At 39.8% G+C, this 19,205-nt stretch overlaps 1 pseudogene; it reads right to left on the reverse strand.

Annotated features, from left to right (window-relative positions):
• Positions 1–3,376: 3,376 nt before the first annotated feature.
• Positions 3,377–10,866, reverse strand: LOC135530784 (zinc finger protein 658B-like; annotated as a pseudogene).
• Between the last annotated feature and the right edge of the window lie 8,339 nt (positions 10,867–19,205).

Below are 19,205 nucleotides of genomic sequence, written 5' to 3' on the forward strand. Positions count from 1 at the left end.
AGGACGCTAAGGGGGTAAGACCGTGGCCCAGTGGCTGGAGGAAATGAAGGACGCTAAGGGGGTAAGACCGTGGCCCAGTGGCTGGAGGAAATGAAGGACGCTAAGGGGGTAAGACCGTGGCCCAGTGGCTGGAGGAAATGAAGGACGCTAAGGGGGTAAGACCGTGGCCCAGTGGCTGGAGGAAATGAAGGACGCTAAGGGGGTAAGACCGTGGCCCAGTGGCTGGAGGAAATGAAGGAAGCTAAGGGGGAGAGGTGAAGGACACTGAGGAGAGGTGAAGGACACTAAGGGGGAGAGGTGAAGAACACTAAGGGGGAGAGGTGAAGGACACTAAGGGGGAGAGGTGAAGGACACTAAGGGGGAGAGGTGAAGGACACTAAGGGGGAGAGGTGAAGGACACTAAGGGGGAGAGGTGAAGGACACTAAGGGGGAGAGGTGAAGGACACTAAGGGGGAGAGGTGAAGGACACTAAGGGGGAGAGGTGAAGGACACTAAGGGGGAGAGGTGAAGGACACTAAGGGGGAGAGGTGAAGGACACTAAGGGGAGAGGTGAAGGACACTAAGGGGAGAATTGAAGGACTCTGAGCCACTGGCTGTGATGGTCGGATGTTTTTATTGTAAATAGTTCCCTGTTCCCCTCTACCTGGACCGAGACCTTGAACGCGGTGTAGAGGCTTGTGTGTGTTGAGAACCCTCAGAGCTATATTGTCTGTAGTTTACAAGACCTACTGGTAGGGTAACCCATGGTAGGTCTGAGGCGAGACACCAGACTAACGTCGGTCCGTTCCCAAGCAACATGCACATTTTATGAGTACTCTGTCGTAAACGGCCGCGACCGGGAGGTCCGTGGGGCGACGCACAATTGGCCTAGCGTCGTCCGGGTTAGGGAGGGTTTGGCCAGTAGGATTGTCTCATCGCGCACCAGCGACTCCTGTGGCGGGCCGGGCGCATCATTAGTCATTTAGGTCAACATTGGATCATTCAGAGATCCTCACTGAACTTCTGGAGAGAGTTTGCTGCACTGAAAGTAAAGGGGCTGAATAATTTTGCACGCCCAATTTTTCAGTTTTTGATTTGTTAAAAAAGTTTGAAATATCCAATAAATGTTGTTCCACTTCATGATTGTGTCCCACTTGTTGTTGATTCTTCACAAAAAAATACAGTTTTATATCTTCATGTTTGAAGCCTGAAATGTGGCAAAAGGTCGCAAAGTTCAAGGGGGCCAAATACTTTCGCAAGGCACTGTATATCACCTCTGATTCAATATTCTACACTATCACCGACCTATACAGGACATATATCATATCACCTCTGATTCAATATTCTACACTATCACCGATCTAGACAGGACATATATATCACCTCTGATTCAATATTCTACACTATCACCGACCTAGACAGGACATATATCATATCACCTCTGAATCAATATTCTACCCTATCACCGACCTAGACAGGACATATATCATATCACCTCTGAATCAATATTCTACCCTATCACCGACCTAGACAGGACATATATATCACCTCTGAATCAATATTCTACCCTATCACCGACCTAGACAGGACATATATCACATCACCTCTGAATCAATATTCTACCCTATCACCGATCTAGACAGGAGAAATATCATATCCCATATCACCTCTAATTCAATATTCTACCCTATCACCGACCTAGACAGGACATATATATCACCTCTGATTCAATATTCTACCCTATCACCGATCTAGACAGGACATATATATCACCTCTGATTCAATATTCTACCCTATCACCGATCTAGACAGGACATATATATCATATCACCTCTGATTCAATATTCTACCCTATCACCGACCTAGACAGGACATACAGTGGGGCAAAAAAAGTATTTAGTCAGCCACCAATTGTGCAAGTTCTCCCACTTAAAAAGATGAGAGAGGCCTGTAATTTTCATCATAGGTACACTTAAACTATGACAGACAAAATGAGAAAAAAATACAGAAAATCACATTGTAGGATTTTTAATGAATTTCTTTGCAAATTATGGTGGAAAATAACTATTTGGTCACCGACAAACAAGCAAGATTTCTGGCTCTCACAGACCTGTAACTTCTTCAAACTTCAAATCAAATCAAACTGTATTTATATAGAACATTTCAGACATGGATTCAACGCAATGTGCTTCACAGGAAAAGAATAAAGCAATGAAAATAAAAACTGAAATATTTACTACACACAACAAAGAATAACAAAAAAATGAAAGACTAATGATCATTTTAAGGAAAGACCATTGATTAAAATAGTAAGAATAGGATGTAATGACTCCTGGCACAAACTATAAGCTTGATTTACGACATTGTTAGTAAACAATACAATTATACAAAAATAAATTGTAAGTTAGTTGCATAAATAATTATGATTACCAAATGTTACATTACATTTTTGTATTATGAAATATCAAAACCGAATGTACATCCCTTTGGTAATATGTTTTGGCAATAATTAATAAATACAATTAGCAATTGAATGTTGTAAATAAATACTGTGTGTGTAAATACTAGGAGTGATGTATGATTGTTAATAAATACTAGGAGTGATGTATGATTGTTAATAAATACTGTGTGTGTAAATACTAGGAGTGATGTATGATTGTTAATAAATACTAGGAGTGATGTATGATTGTTAATAAATACTAGGAGTGATGTATGATTGTTAATAAATACTAGGAGTGATGTATGATTGTTAATAAATACTAGGAGTGATGTATGATTGATAATAAATACTAGGAGTGACGTATGATTGTTAATAAATACTAGGAGTGATGTATGATTGTTAATAAATACTAGGAGTGATGTATGATTGTTAATAAATACTAGGAGTGATGTATGATTGTTAATAAATACTAGGACAACTACACAAACACCAAAATCACTTGTTTTGTCATTTAACAATAAATCACTGATATAGATTAGGGGGAAATCAGACTGTTTCTTGCTGTTGAAACTAACGCAACTAAAAATGGAAATGAGAGATATCTTTTACCTCACTGGTTAGACGACAACCTGCAAAAGACAGTCAGCTACATGTTGGAGTGATGCATTTACATTTAGTGGTCCCTAAAACGAAGAGAAATGCAACACTTATTCGTCATCACTCATATTGATATCACTTGGAAATAAATTGCACGAGAGGGGGAGATGAGGTTGCACGTCCTGTTAAAACTAACAGCTCAAAAACCACACGGAATCTGGGAATAATGTGTACATAACTGGTTAGAGGACAATTTGTAGACAGCTAGCTACATTTTGAATTGTTGCATTTTCATTCAAGTGGGTTGTGACATCTTTAGAATTCTCCTACTACAATGTTAAAACATTCTACATTGTGACATCATTAGAATTCTCCTACTACAATGTTAAAACATTCTACATTGTGACATAATTTCATTGATATCATGAAACAACTCCTTCATGTATTTTCTGATGTTTAATCAGAGCTCTTTTACCAGAGTATCTCTTCCCACATTGATCACAGATATAAGGCTTCTCTCCTGTGTGTGTTCTCTGGTGTATAGTCAGATGGCTAGATGTAACAAAACTCTTTGCACATTGATCACAGCTGTAAGGTTTCTCTCCTGTGTGTATTCTCTGGTGTGATTGTAATGTATATAATTTTGAAAAGGTCTTCCCACAGTCAGAGCAGCTATAAGGTTTCTCTCCAGTGTGAATTCTCTGGTGTGATTGCAATGTAGATGATTTTGAAAAGGTCTTCCCACAGTCAGAGCAGCTATAAGGTTTATCTCCAGTGTGAATTCTCTGGTGTGTTTTCAGGCTGCTTGTATCATTAAAACTCTTCCCACACTGATCACAATTATAAGGTTTTTCTCCAGTGTGAATTCTCTGGTGTGTTTTCAGGCTGTTCGTGTTATTACAACTCTTCCCACATTGAAAACAGCTATAAGGTTTCTCTCCAGTGTGAATTCTCTGGTGCACTTTCAGTGAATCTGATCTTGAGTAACTCTTTCCACAGTCAAAGCAGTGGTGAGGTTTCTCTCCTGTGTGTGTTCTCTGGTGTGTAGTCAGATGGCTAGACGAAGAAAAACTCTTCCCACATTGATCACAGCTGTAAGGTTTCTCTCCTGTGTGGATTCTCAAATGTTTTTTAAGGTCTGCTGAAGAGGTGAATCTCTTCCCACAGTCAGAGCAGCAGTGAGAATTCTCTCCTGTGTGAATTCTCAGGTGAAGTTGTAGTGAATCTGATCTTGAGTAACTCTTCCCACAGTCAGAGCAGCGGTGAAGTTTCTTCCTGTGGGTTTCCGCTGGTGTTTATTGAGATGTTCTGATGTGGAGAGACTCTTCTCTGCCTCGTCAGCTTTGTGATGTTGTTGAGGCTCCCCAGAGGATCTACGATAGTCCCGTATCTCTCCTGTGTGAACGACAAAGTCAGACAGATGATTAAAGGCTCACAACAGTAGAAGTCAACTGTTTCTTTTAGCAAAAAAATTGTGATGCCCATGATGTTGAACAACAATTTACGTTCTTAATGAATGTTTGAAAGCTTTTATGAACTTATTTGACAATTGGCTTAAAACCTGATGGGGCTACGGGTTCCCAACTAGGAACATCCCCCCCCCCTTCAGCCCACAACGGTGGTGCAGGGAAAGCAAAAATATTCTTAAAAATATTTAACCTCCATACATTAACAAGTCCAATAGCTTAAATGAAAGATAAACACCTTGTTCATCTACCCAGCATGTCAGAATTTTAAAATGTTTTACAGCGAAAACATAGCACATATTTATGTTAAACCACCACTAGGGAAACATACAATATGTAGCCACATGGCTATGCAAATTAGCACAATCACAAACGCAGGATTAAAAGAAAAATAATTCACTAACCTTTTGAAAATCTTCATCAGATGACAGTAATAGCACATGTTACACAGTACATTTATGTTTTTTTTTCAATAATATGCAATTTATATTCATAAATATATCTTTATGTTTGAAGCCTGAAATGTGGCAAAAGGTCGCAAAGTTCAAGGGGGCCAAATACTTTCGCAAGGCACTGTATATCACCTCTGAATCAATATTCTACCCTATCACCGACCTAGACAGGACATATATCATATCACCTCTGATTCAATATTCTACCCTATCACCGATCTAGACAGGACATATATATCACCTCTGATTCAATATTCTACCCTATCACCGACCTAGACAGGACATACAGTGGGGCAAAAAAAGTATTTAGTCAGCCACCAATTGTGCAAGTTCTCCCACTTAAAAAGATGAGAGAGGCCTGTAATTTTCATCATAGGTACACTTAAACTATGACAGACAAAATGAGAAAAAAAATACAGAAAATCACATTGTAGGATTTTTAATGAATTTATTTGCAAATTATGGTGGAAAATAACTATTTGGTCACCGACAAACAAGCAAGATTTCTGGCTCTCACAGACCTGTAACTTCTTCAAACTTCAAATCAAATCAAACTGTATTTATACAGAACATTTCAGACATGGATTCAACGCAATGCGCTTCACAGGAAAAGAATAAAGCAATGAAAATAAAAACTGAAATATTTACTACACAACAAACAAAGAATAACAAAACAATGAAAGACGAATGATCATTCTAAGAAAGACCATTGATTAAAATAGTAAGAATAGGATGTAATGACTCCTGGCACAAACTATAAGCTTGATTATACGACATTGTTAGTAAACAATATAATTATACAAAAATAAATTGTAAGTTAGTTACATAAATAATTATGATTACTAAATGTTACATTACATTTTTTGTATTATGAAATATCAAAACCGAATGTACATCCCTTTGGTAATATGTTTTGGCAATAATTAATAAAGACAATTAGCAATTGAATGTTGTCAAGAAATACTGTGTGTGTAAATACTAGGAGTGATGTATGATTGTTAATAAATACTAGGAGTGATGTATGATTGATAATAAATACTAGGAGTGATGTATGATTGATAATCAATACTGTGTGTGTAAATACTAGGAGTGATGTATTATTGATAATCAATACTAGGAGTGATGTATTATTGATAATCAATACTAGGAGTGATGTATTATTGATAATCAATACTAGGAGTGATGTATTATTGATAATCAATACTAGGAGTGTAAATACTAGGAGTGATGTATGATTGATAATAAATACTAGGAGTGTAAATACTAGGAGTGATGTATTATTGATAATCAATATATGGTGTGTGTAAATACTAGGAGTGATGTATTATTGATAATCAATACTAGGAGTGATGTATTATTGATAATCAATACTAGGAGTGTGTGTAAATACTAGGAGTGATGTATGATTGATAATAAATACTAGGAGTGTAAATACTAGGAGTGATGTATTATTGATAATCAAATTGTTCATAAACCTCAAGAATGTTAAAATTAGGTTGATCCAGTGGAGTCATTGAAACGATATGAAAAATACATTTTTTCTCAACGTTCAACCAAAACCGAACGTAGATTGGACGTCGGGCATTGTCTTCTTTTCAATGACACTAGGTGGGTAGGTGCCCCATGTCAAAACAGTTTTAACGTTTTATCAACAAAAACATATTACTTGTAATTTTTTAAACACCTTATTAACTGCACAAACACCAAAAACACTTGTTTTGTCAATTAACAATAAATCACTGATATAGATCAGGGGGAAATCAGATTGTTTCTTGCTGTTGAAACTAACGCAACTAAAAATGGAAATGGGAGATATCTTTTACCTCACTGGTTAGACGACAACCTGCAGAAGACAGTCAGCTACATGTTGGAGTGATGCATTTACATTTAGTGGTCCCTAAAACGAAGAGAAATGCAACACTTATTCGTCATCACTCATATTGATATCACTTGGAAATAAATTGCACGAGAGGGGGGAGAAGAGGTTGCACGTCCTGTTAAAACTAACAGCTCAAAAACCACATGGAATCTGGGAATAATGTGTACATCACTGGTTAGAGGACAATTTGTAGACAGCTAGCTACATTTTGAATTGTTGCATTTTCATTCAAGTGGGTCGCTAATGCAACACTTTTGTTTTGTTAAATCACATAAATAGGACTCTTTCAGAACCTGGATTTTTCCCCTGCTGAGGATAATATCCATATCATGCTGAAATCAATAGAACAGGGGACAAACGTTTAGGGTTCTACATTGTGACATCATTAGAATTCTCCTACTACAATGTTAAAACATTCTACATTGTGACATAATTTCATTGATATCATGAAACAACTCCTTCATGTATTTTCTGATGTTTAATCAGAGCTCTTTTACCAGAGTATCTCTTCCCACATTGATCACAGATATAAGGCTTCTCTCCTGTGTGTGTTCTCTGGTGTATAGTCAGATGGCTAGATGTAACAAAACTCTTTGCACATTGATCACAGCTGTAAGGTTTCTCTCCTGTGTGTATTCTCTGGTGTGATTGTAATGTATATAATTTTGAAAAGGTCTTCCCACAGTCAGAGCAGCTATAAGGTTTCTCTCCAGTGTGAATTTCTGGTGTGATTGCAATGTAGATGATTTTGAAAAGGTCTTCCCACAGTCAGAGCAGTAAGGTTTTCTCCAGTGTGAATTCTCTGGTGTGTTTTCTTGCTTGTATCATTAAAACTCTTCCCACACTGATCACAATTATAAGGTTTTTCTCCAGTGTGAATTCTCTGGTGTGTTTTCAGGCTGTTCGTGTTATTACAACTCTTCCCACATTGAAAACAGCTATAAGATTTCTCTCCAGTGTGAATTCTCTGGTGCACTTTCAGTGAATCTGATCTTGAGTAACTCTTTCCACAGTCAAAGCAGTGGTGAGGTTTCTCTCCTGTGTGTGTTCTCTGGTGTGTAGTCAGATGGCTAGACGAAGAAAAACTCTTCCCACATTGATCACAGCTATAGGGTTTCTCTGCGGTGTGTGTTCTCTGGTGTGTTTTCAGATTACTTGTACGTGTAAAACTCTTCCCACATTGATCACAGCTGTAAGGTTTCTCTCCTGTGTGGATTCTCAAATGTTTTTTAAGGTATGCTGAAGAGGTGAATCTCTTCCCACAGTCAGAGCAGCAGTGAGAATTCTCTCCTGTGTGAATTCTCAGGTGAAGTTGTAGTGAATCTGATCTTGAGTAACTCTTCCCACAGTCAGAGCAGCGGTGAAGTTTCTTCCCTGTGGGTTTCCGCTGGTGTTTATTGAGATGTTCTGATGTGGAGAGACTCTTCTCTGCCTCGTCAGCTTCGTGATGTTGTTGAGGCTCCCCAGAGGATCTACGATAGTCCCGTATCTCTCCTGTGTGAACGACAAAGTCAGACAGATGATTAAAGGCTCACAAGTCAACTGTTTCTTTTAGCAAAAAAATTGATGCCCATGATGTTGAACAACAATTTACGTTCTTAATGAATGTTTGAAAGCTTTTATGAACTTATTTGACAATTGGCTTAATATGAGTCAGTGATCAACAACAGTCGTATTTAGTCTTATTTTTTCACTTTTGTAGTAAAATTGATGATTCTAGGCTAGAATATAGGCACCTTTCTGTGTTTGCTAAAATTGCCGCACAAGGGGGCGATGTGCACGCAATTTGCTTGCAGAAAGTCGTCCCTGCCAATACAGAAACCTAGTTAAGGATGAAGTAAATCTGCATGGAGCAACATTTTTTTGCCATCGTCTCAAATCAACTGATTTATACTTAAAAAAAAAAACACTTCAACTTCAACCTGTAAAATGCTCTTTGGCTAGCTTTGCTACTAGCTTGTCAAGGAGCGTTAGCATTCATAAGTTATTACAGTTGCTGAAACCCTAAGCAGACTTTTAGTCAACAATATAGGCCCCTCCCTGCTAATGAGGAAACTGCAAGTTATGAATATAATGATATAATAAGCTCTGCGTGGAGCAAAAAAGGTGAGTGAAGATTTTATACTGAACAGAAACTATAAACTGTAAATGCAACATGCAACAATTGATATAATAAGCTCTGCGTGGAGCTGTTGGGGAATAATCAGGATTAGTAGGTAACATAGGTAAGATGTTTTATATTCATCATATGTTTGTAAGTTACTTCTCATCAGAATGTGTTTGTATAATACTGTGGCAGGGTTGCAGTATCTGTTCTCTGTCAAGACTAAGTTATTTGGGCCGGAGAGAGGGAGAGGTCAAGCGTGTATCTCTTGGCTCCACAATGTCTGTGTGCCAGTCAGTGTGTCTCTGTGATCTTGTCAGAGATGGATTTGATATATGCCTGTTAATATGGAGGATTTTGTTTATGGTTCTGAGTTTGAGAAAAGAACATAGTTTAGGAGACAAAGCTGAACGATAAATTATGCCGATGCTGTCTGGCTATGTGTGTCTTGAAGGCGGCTTATGGTAGAGAAATTAAGATTCAATTATCTGGCAACAGCACAGGTGGACATTCCTGTAGTCAGCATGCCAATTGTATGCTCCTTCAAAACTTCAGACATATTTTTGTGTGGCCATTTATTATCCCCAGCACAAGGTGCACCTGTGTAAGGATCATGTTGTTTAATCAGCTTTTTGATAAGCCACACCTGGATGGATTATCTTTGCAAAGGAGAAATGCTCACAGAACAGGGAAGTAAACTGGCCCAATGGGGCGTTTATGAGTGCATTGTAAATCTAAGAAAAGTTCTTAACTGACAGGTTTTTAAATAAATATATAAAGAAATCTGTCTGTTTAAACTGCGGTGAAAAGTGATAGAGATAGAGAAACATCAGGGTTTGTCAGACCATGAGACATCCTGAAAATCAGTCTTTTCATAAAAAACATCTGAACAGTTTTTAGCGACACAACAATATGATCCCTCTGTAGAAAGGTACGTCTCTCACCAACACGTACATGTGGACACACAGAAGCCCAACAAGATCTGAAGGTAAAAGGTTAAATAAAACACATAAAACATCTGAACAGTTTTTTTTAGCGTTAAATAAAACACAACAATATGATCCCAAGATCTGTAGAAAGGTTAAATAAAACACATAAAACATCTGAACACTACACAACAATATGACGTACATGTGGACACACAGAAGCCCAACAAGATCTGAAGGTAAAAGGTTAAATAAAACACATAAAACATCTGAACAGTTTTTAGCTACACAATAATATGATCCCTCTGTAGAAAGGTACGTCTCTCACCAACACGTACATGTGGACACACAGAAGCCCAACAAGATCTGAAGGTAAAAGGTTAAATAAAACACATAAAACATGTTTTCAACCGACCAAGTTTCAGGGCATTTTGTTGCTGATTAAATCCCACATCAATCAATCTGCAGTTGAAACAATAACAAAGCTGCCACTGTATTGGTAATAAGATGAGGGATGGGAAATGTAAGTAGTCTCAAATTCATAGACAAAAGCTTTTATAGCAACCTAGTGACCTCGTCACGATGTTCAGACATTATAAGGTGTTGACTTGACAGTCGCTCAAATTCATAGACAGACCTATGGATGCAAGGACTGACCATCCAAGATATCAACATTATAGTTTTAACCATGTTGAGGATATATAGTGTTGTTTACATTGTTTGTAAACATTGGAGTAAAAAAGCTTATTTGGGGATCTGATGGGGTACAACAGTTGAACTAAGCTCATGAGGCATGTGTTATATTCTTTAAGAATCAATGGCTATAAATAAATAATTTAAAAGTCCAAACATGGATGTAGAAACTACAGATTCCCCTTTAACACCACACATCAGTTCAACAACTGCAGAGTTTGTGCCTCTGTATTTAAGACAGTACTTACTAGTGTTAATCAGGGCCCGTTCATCGTTAGAACCATTGGATGCCTTAAGTTGCATTTGGGAAACCGGGACCCAGATATCCAGTTTCCTCCTCTTCTTCCTCCTCCTTTTTCAATGTGACAGCCATCTCCCCCATCCTCCTCTTTAACTCCAAAAACTGCATCCTCTCCCTCTTCCTCCTCTTCTACTGTAAAATCCTCCTCCTCTTTCACTCTGAACTCGTCTTCCTCTTCTTTCACTGTAATGTCTTTCTCTTCTTCTTTCACGGTAACAGCCTCACCATCCTCTCCTCCTCTTTCACGAGCGTTTCTTTCTCCGTCCAGCAGACCTCTTCTTCTTTAGCTGGAGGAGAGTAGCTTCAGTGAACTCATGGTCGGAAATGTTAGCTAGCTAGGCTAGTGCTTAACAAGCTAATCTGACTAATAACAACGTAAATGTGACAGTAAATCGTATAACTAACGATAGACGACAGAAATGTGTTTACAACACAGTGGCTGATATACCACAAAACGCCTAAAGAGCTTTATTGGTTCGTCTATTTTGTCGAGCAAGCTACCGAGGTGTCTGACTAACTGTTGCTGCTGTTGAAAGAATCGTTCCGTCCACTAGATTACACGTCACACCAGCATCATCGCCTTAAAGTCTCAGACCGCCATCTGCTGACTGGAGTGGGTAACGCAGTTGAGTAAAATGAATATTTAATTTTCAGACAAGTTACAAGTACAACTGAAATATGTTTACCGCATTTAACCCTGAATCAAAGAAGTCGGGGGTAGGAATCATGAGTTTTTACTCACCAATGTAACAACACAGTGTGGTTAAAGATGTAGTAAATTCATTGTAGTCACGATCTGGTTAACTATACGTACAAACTGTTATTTTTGCGTTATTACACATTTATTAACTTATTTCCGGATATCGTCCCACAATGCATTATTTCTCAAGTTCACCTGGTTAAATAAAGGTGAAATGAGTAAAAGAATACACTAAAATATGGATCTAGTCTGTGCGAGTTCATACACTCGAAGAGACGCTGTTTATAGCTGGAATGGGCCAAGATGGCTGCGCACCATAATTTGATAAATGGATTTATATATTTTTTTAAGTAGTTTCTAGTCATTCCTATCATTGGTTTTATCTGATGAATACATGAAGAACTTCCCTGTGACTGGAATGATAAATGGATAATTTATTTCCGCGAAGTCGTGACAGAAAGAGAAAGGCTGTTCTATTTCTAAGCAACAAGAGAGGAACGTGCTTATTAAAGACAACTGCCTTCGCCCTATATGCATAAAATCTCACACTTTCGACAACTGTTGAAGATGATGAATTCCCCTCTTTACCGGTTACTCCGTGCAAACTTCCAGTTTCCAAAAAACAACAACATGCACTTCGTGGCTCCCCTCTCCTTACTCATCAACGCCATTGAGAAAATGGTCGGCGCAAACACCATGGTAATCGAAGGAAAAAGACTGGAGTTTGCATGTAGGTAAAATCGAGGATGTGAAAATTAGAGTGCCTAAAGTTGAAAATAGTGTTGAAAAGGGGTGGGACCATAAACATCTCACTGATCTGGAACACAAGATGGATCCTAAGACTCTGTGTTGTGCACGAGGGGGAGAATGAGGATGTGTGGTTCGAGGCTATCCTCATCTCCCAATAAATTATGCTTGAAGAGAAAAACAAAGCTGCTGATACCATTGACATTGTACATTGCCTCGGCAAGAAGAAACAGCAAAACGATTCAAGACCAAGGGGTATCATCATCCTCTTCACTGCCAGATTCTACAAGGAAGTTGTCAGGATTTGGAAAGTTCCCGGTTTTGGTCACTAGATGCCCCCATTGTGCTTTTTGACCTTTTGCTTTCCCTTGATCCCCATTATTATTTGCACCTGTGCCTCTTTCCCCTGAGTATTTAAACCCTTAGTTTCCCTCAGTTCTTTGCTCTGTGTTTGTATGTTAGCACCCAGCCCTAGTATTCTGTACTCTTGTTTCCATGGAATTCTGTTTTTTGTTCTTGTTTATTTATTTTTGAGTATCTTTTGAGGCTTTTTATGCTTTACCTACCACCTTGTGGATTTACCTTTTGTCTTGGAGGATTACCTTGTGGATTACCTTGTTCTTAGTTTTGAGGTTGTGGAGTTACATGTTTTCCTGAAGGACTTCACTTTTTACTTTATTAAATACACCGTCTCAAGTACTGCTTTGTCTGCCTCATCTTCTGGGTTCTGCTGACTATTTGTGGCTCAGTTGGTTAAGTGAAAGTTTCTCACTCCGGAGACCCGGGAGTAACCGGGTCCTGACAGGAGTTGTCTGGAAAGCTGCTAGGAAGAGCGTTCTTTCAGAGCTGTGGCCATTTGACACACACAGCTGCTTCCATGGAAGGGTTTGATATTACACACACAACACTTTAGTAAGGAAACAGCATGCGAATGGTCCATCAGCATCAAACACTTATTTTCTCTAGATGGCAAAAACACGCTCACACTTAAAGTGTGCAGGAGCAGAGCCCCGGAGTGTGTCCAAGAGCCCTGATTGGTTGGAATGAATCAGTAACCCTGATGGAGTTTCCTTCCACTAAGGCTTCAACTTAATCCTTCACCTCAGTAACACTGATGGAGTTTCCTTCCACTAAGGCTTCAACTTAACCCTTCACCTCAGTAACACTGATGGAGTTTCCTTCCACTAAGGCTTCAACTTAATCCTTCACCTCAGTAACACTGATGGAGTTTCCTTCCACTAAGGCTTCAACTTAATCCTTCACCTCAGTAACACTGATGGAGTTTCCTTCCACTAAGGCTTCAACTTAATCCTTCACCTCAGTAACACTGATGGAGTTTCCTTCCACTAAGGCTTCAACTTAATCCTTCACCTCAGTAACACTGATGGAGTTTCCTTCCACTAAGGCTTCAACTTAATCCTTCACCTCAGTAACACTGATGGAGTTTCCTTCCACTAAGGCTTCAACTTAATCCTTCACCTCAGTAACACTGATGGAGTTTCCTTCCACTAAGGCTTCAACTTAATCCTTCACCTCAGTAACGGGGGGTAGGTAGTTTTTACTCTCACCAATGTAACACTGATGGAGTTTCCTTCCACTAAGGCTTCAACTTAATCCTTCACCTCAGTAACACTGATGGAGTTTCCTTCCACTAAGGCTTCAACTTAATCCTTCACCTCAGTAACACTGATGGAGTTTCCTTCCACTAAGGCTTCAACTTAATCCTTCACCTCAGTAACACTGATGGAGTTTCCTTCCACTAAGGCTTCAACTTAATCCTTCACCTCAGTAACACTGATGGAGTTTCCTTCCACTAAGGCTTCAACTTAATCCTTCACCTCAGTAACACTGATGGAGTTTCCTTCCACTAAGGCTTCAACTTAATCCTTCACCTCAGTAACACTGATGGAGTTTCCTTCCACTAAGGCTTCAATTCAATCCTTAACCTCAGTAACACTGATGGAGTTTCCTTCCACTAAGGCTTCAATTCAATAACCCTTCACCTCAGTAACACTGATGGAGTTTCCTTCCACTAAGGCTTCAATTCAACCCTTAACCTCAGTAACACTGATGGAGTTTCCTTCCACTAAGGCTTCAATTCAACTTAACCTCAGTAACACTGATGGAGTTTCCTTCCACTAAGGCTTCAATTCAACTTAATCCTTCACCTCAGTAACACTGATGGAGTTTCCTTCCACTAAGGCTTCAACTTAATCCTTCACCTCAGTAACACTGATGGAGTTTCCTTCCACTAAGGCTTCAACTTAATCCTTCACCTCAGTAACCCTGATGGAGTTTCCTTCCACTAAGGCTTCAATTCAACTTAATTAACACCTCAGTAACACTGATGGAGTTTCCTTCCACTAAGGCTTCAACTTAATCCTTCACCTCAGTAACACTGATGGAGTTTCCTTCCACTAAGGCTTCAACTTCAATCCTTCACCTCAGTAACACTGATGGAGTTTCCTTCCACTAAGGCTTCAACTTAATCCTTCACCTCAGTAACACTGATGGAGTTTCCTTCCACTAAGGCTTCAACTTAATCCTTCACCTCAGAAACACTGATGGAGTTTCCTGCCACTAAGGCTTCAACTTAATCCTTCACCTCAGTAATACTGATGGAGTTTCCTTCCACTAAGGCTTCAACTTAATCCTTCACCTCAGTAACACTGATGGAGTTTCCTTCCACTAAGGCTTCAATTCAACTTCACCTCAGTAACACTGACTCTATTGCAATTCACTACACCCAAAAGGTGCCAAAAGAGCTCTCTTGTGACATAAACAGACAGTCATGCAACGAACCTCAAAAATACAAGAGTTCACTCTTCCCACTGGGCACACAGTGGTTGAATAAATGTTATTTAGATGTGATTTCATTAAAACTACATTAAATCAAATGTTTTTTCCCCACCTTTACACACCAGACAGTATCTATCAAACTCCTTTTCAACCTGTGTTCTTTGGTTCATTAGTCTGAGTCTGGGGCTCTAGGGGGTGGCATGGATTCCCCAGATAGAATTTGTATTTGTGCCCCCCCCCCTCCCCCAGTTTTGTTTCCCATAAACATAACAAATGGAATGTGAATAACCCTGTCTGGTTCTGCCAATGTAGCGCTGGCGGTCCCGTCAGTAGAGCAGACCAGGACAGAGATGTTATGTGCCAGGTGAGAACTCATAATCTAAGGAGCGGTGAGGTAGGGGGATGTAATAATGTAATATTTAGTACTTAAAATCCTAAAATGCATTCTGATTGGGCACCTAGCCATGCAATGTCATAAGGTACCGCCTTCATTATCTTGTTTATGAAGCTCATTGGATCCCAGGGGGGGTTTCTCACAGAAAGGGGAAAAGGTGATCACTTTTTCAGACAGCTACAGCTAACAATAGGCTAGCTAGTAGCTACTAGCTTCAATATGTTTTGAAAGCGGCACGCTGAATAATTATAGCTAGTTGGCTAAGCTTTGGTCAGCATGGATAACCGAGAAATGGCTGGGCACTGCCAAGAGCAAAAACTGAGGAACACCATGTCGAGAACGATACCAAGCTCACCGACCCGCCTACAGGCCTGACCACAGGCCTGACCACCGAGGCTGAGGACCCTAGCAGTAATTGTAATACCTGCCCAACCCTAACCCTAACCAACACCACCTGCTGACCAACAAGATGGAGAAGAGCCAGGGCATAGCGCCAGCAGCAAGAGGGTAACATCACAACAAGACCTCCGTTACCCCAGCCGCTAGCACCTGACGACCTGTTGGAGCTAACCAGAACTAAACCAGTGGAAGCAGAGTTCATTGTGACTCGCACATTCTTGCACAATGAAAATTTGCCAACAACAGTCAGCAACAACGAATGGACCCCACTCAGTGTTCTTCAAAGATACGGCGGTGCCTTTGTCAGCAGCTGTTGGCACTGAAACATGATGAACATCTTTGAGGCCTCTACAGCAATGTGTGAAAATCCCTTCTCCACCCTGAAGTACGTGTTCAGTGAACACAGACTCTGAACACAGAGCATGTCACATCAACGAAAATCCCAGCTTGTCCAGCTGGCATTTGAGAGGGACCTGTATATAGTAAATTATAGCCAGGAAGGAGAATGGAATGGTTATAATCTCCACCCGGCACAGCCAGAAGAGGACTGGCCACCCCTCAGAGCCTGGTTCCTCTCTAGATTTCTTCCAAGGTTCCAGCCTTTCTAGGGAGTTTTTTTTCTTCAAGCCACCGTGCTTCTACACCTGCATTGCTTGCTCTTTGGGGGTTTTAGGCTGGGGTTGCCCTACAGCACTTTGAGATATCAGCTGACGTAAGAAGGGCTTTAAAAAATAAAGTTGATTGAAATTTGGATTGCTTGAAATGGAATCAGACATTTCTCATGTGTGATATTATTAAGGCAATTTTAATTCTAATTAAATAATAAAAACATAATCATAATGTGTACCAATAAGTAAATATGCTTTTCATTTATCTAAATGTTGATAATACCATCTGCTCTATTGATGTCTGATCGGACTTTTGATTGGTTGTACATAAGAATTCCTATTGGGGGTGCTCAGGGCTTCCCAGCTCACTCATTAGTGACTTAAAGTGATGTGAAGCCATAGCTATATCCCCATGTCATTTATTACCATATATCTTCCTTTTAGGTATAAATGTGATTTCTAATGTATTTTTTCATGTCAGAATGTTACAGATGTTACTGTGTGTTATTTAGTCAGTAGCAAACATGTTTAAAACAATGTCAAATGTGTTGTATTTGTATGTTTAGACCACTGTTACTCCTATGAGTTTAGCTTCCTTAACTTGCTCAATGCTCACAACCTTTATACACAACTGCAGTTGAGGTTCAGGAGGTCTTATGAGTTTTTGTTTTTGAACCAAATACAATGCTTTTAGTTTTAGATGTATTTAAGACCAGTTTACTACTGACTGTACCTCCTTATTTAGAATGTCAGTGAGGTCACTGGCTTTGGGTGCTGACGTGTGGAGCATGGAATCATACATAGTAATTCGAGCTTTGTGTCATCATTTATTTAAAAAATTTGAGAAAAGTAACGGTCCAATGGAACTGCCTTGAGGGATACCGCACTGTACATATCTGATGTTAAAGAAGTTTCCATTGAAGAACACTCTCTGGATTCTATTGGATAAATAGCTCTCTGCAACCATGTGGTGGCGGGTGATGTATAGCCACAGCAAGTGAGTTTCTTCAATAATAATTTATGATCAATAACATCAAAGGCTGCACAGAAACTATCATCTTATTATCCATTTCATTTTAACCAGTCATCAGTCATCTGAGTCAGTGCAGTACAAGTTGAGTGCCCTTCTCTATATGCATGCTGAAAGTCAGTAGTTAACTTGTTTTCTGAAAAAATAGAATTGCATATCGTCAAACAAAAAATGATCTCTATCAGTTTATGAAGAACAGGCAGCAAACTGATTGGACAACTGTTAAGGCCTATTTTTAGGAAGTGGAATGACTTTAGCTTCCTTCTACATCTGTGGACACACACTCCTTTAGGCTTTGGTTAAAGATATAACAGATAGGGGTGACAGTCTGTTACCATTCTGCATAGGTTCCCATCAAGGTTGTCTATACCTGGTGGTAATACAGTCTGTTACCGTTCTGCATAGGTTCCCATCAAGGTTGTCTATACCTGGTGGTAATACAGTCTGTTACCGTTCTGCATAGGTTCCCATCAAGGTTGTCTATACCTGGTGGTAATACAGTCTGTTACCGTTCTGCATAGGTTCCCATCAAGGTTGTCTATACCTGGTGGTAATACAGTCTGTTACCGTTCTGCATAGGTTCCCATCAAGGTTGTCTATACCTGGTGGTAATACAGTCTGTTACCGGTCTGCATAGGTTCCCATCAAGGTTGTCTATACCTGGTGGTAATACAGTCTGTTACCGGTCTGCATAGGTTCCCATCAAGGTTGTCTATACCTGGTGGTAATACAGTCTGTTACCGTTCTGCATAGGTTCCCATCAAGGTTGTCTATACCTGGTGGTAATACAGTCTGTTACCGTTCTGCATAGGTTCCCATCAAGGTTGTCTATACCTGGTGGTAATACAGTCTGTTACCGTTCTGCATAGGTTCCCATCAAGGTTGTCTATACCTGGTGGTAATACAGTCTGTTACCGTTCTGCATAGGTTCCCATCAAGGTTGTCTATACCTGGTGGTAATACGGTCTAGTTACCGTTCTGCATAGGTTCCCATCAAGGTTGTCTATACCTGGTGGTAATACGGTCTAGTTACCGTTCTGCATAGGTTCCCATCAAGGTTGTCTATACCTGGTGACAATAGGTTACCGTTCTGCATAGGTTCCCATCAAGGTTGTCTATACCTGGTGACAATACAGTCTGTTACCATTCTGCATAGGTTCCCATCAAGGTTGTCTATACCTGTTACCGTTCTGCATAGTCTGTTACCGTTCTGCATAGGTTCCCATCAAGGTTGTCTATACCTGGTGGTAATACAGTCTGTTACCGTTCTGCATAGGTTCCCATCAAGGTTGTCTATACCTGGTGACAATACAGTCTGTTACCGTTCTGCATAGGTTCCCATCAAGGTTGTCTATACCTGGTGGTAATACAGTCTGTTACCATTCTGCATAGGTTCCCATCAAGGTTGTCTATACCTGGTGACAATACAGTCTGTTACCGTTCTGCATAGGTTCCCATTTTTATTTTATTTTACCTTTATTTAACCAGGCAAGTCAGTTAAGAACAAATTCTTATTTTCAATGTGGCCTAGGAACAGTGGGTTAACTGCCTGTTCAGGGGCAGAACGACAGATTTTGTACCTTGTCAGCTCGGGGATTTGAACTTGCAACCTTTCGGTTACTAGTCCAATGCTCTAACCACTAGGCTACACTGCCGCCCCATTATGGTTGTCTATACCTGGTAGTAATACA

Source organism: Oncorhynchus masou, chromosome 5, assembly GCF_036934945.1.
Source record: "Oncorhynchus masou masou isolate Uvic2021 chromosome 5, UVic_Omas_1.1, whole genome shotgun sequence".
NCBI lineage: Eukaryota > Metazoa > Chordata > Actinopteri > Salmoniformes > Salmonidae > Oncorhynchus > Oncorhynchus masou.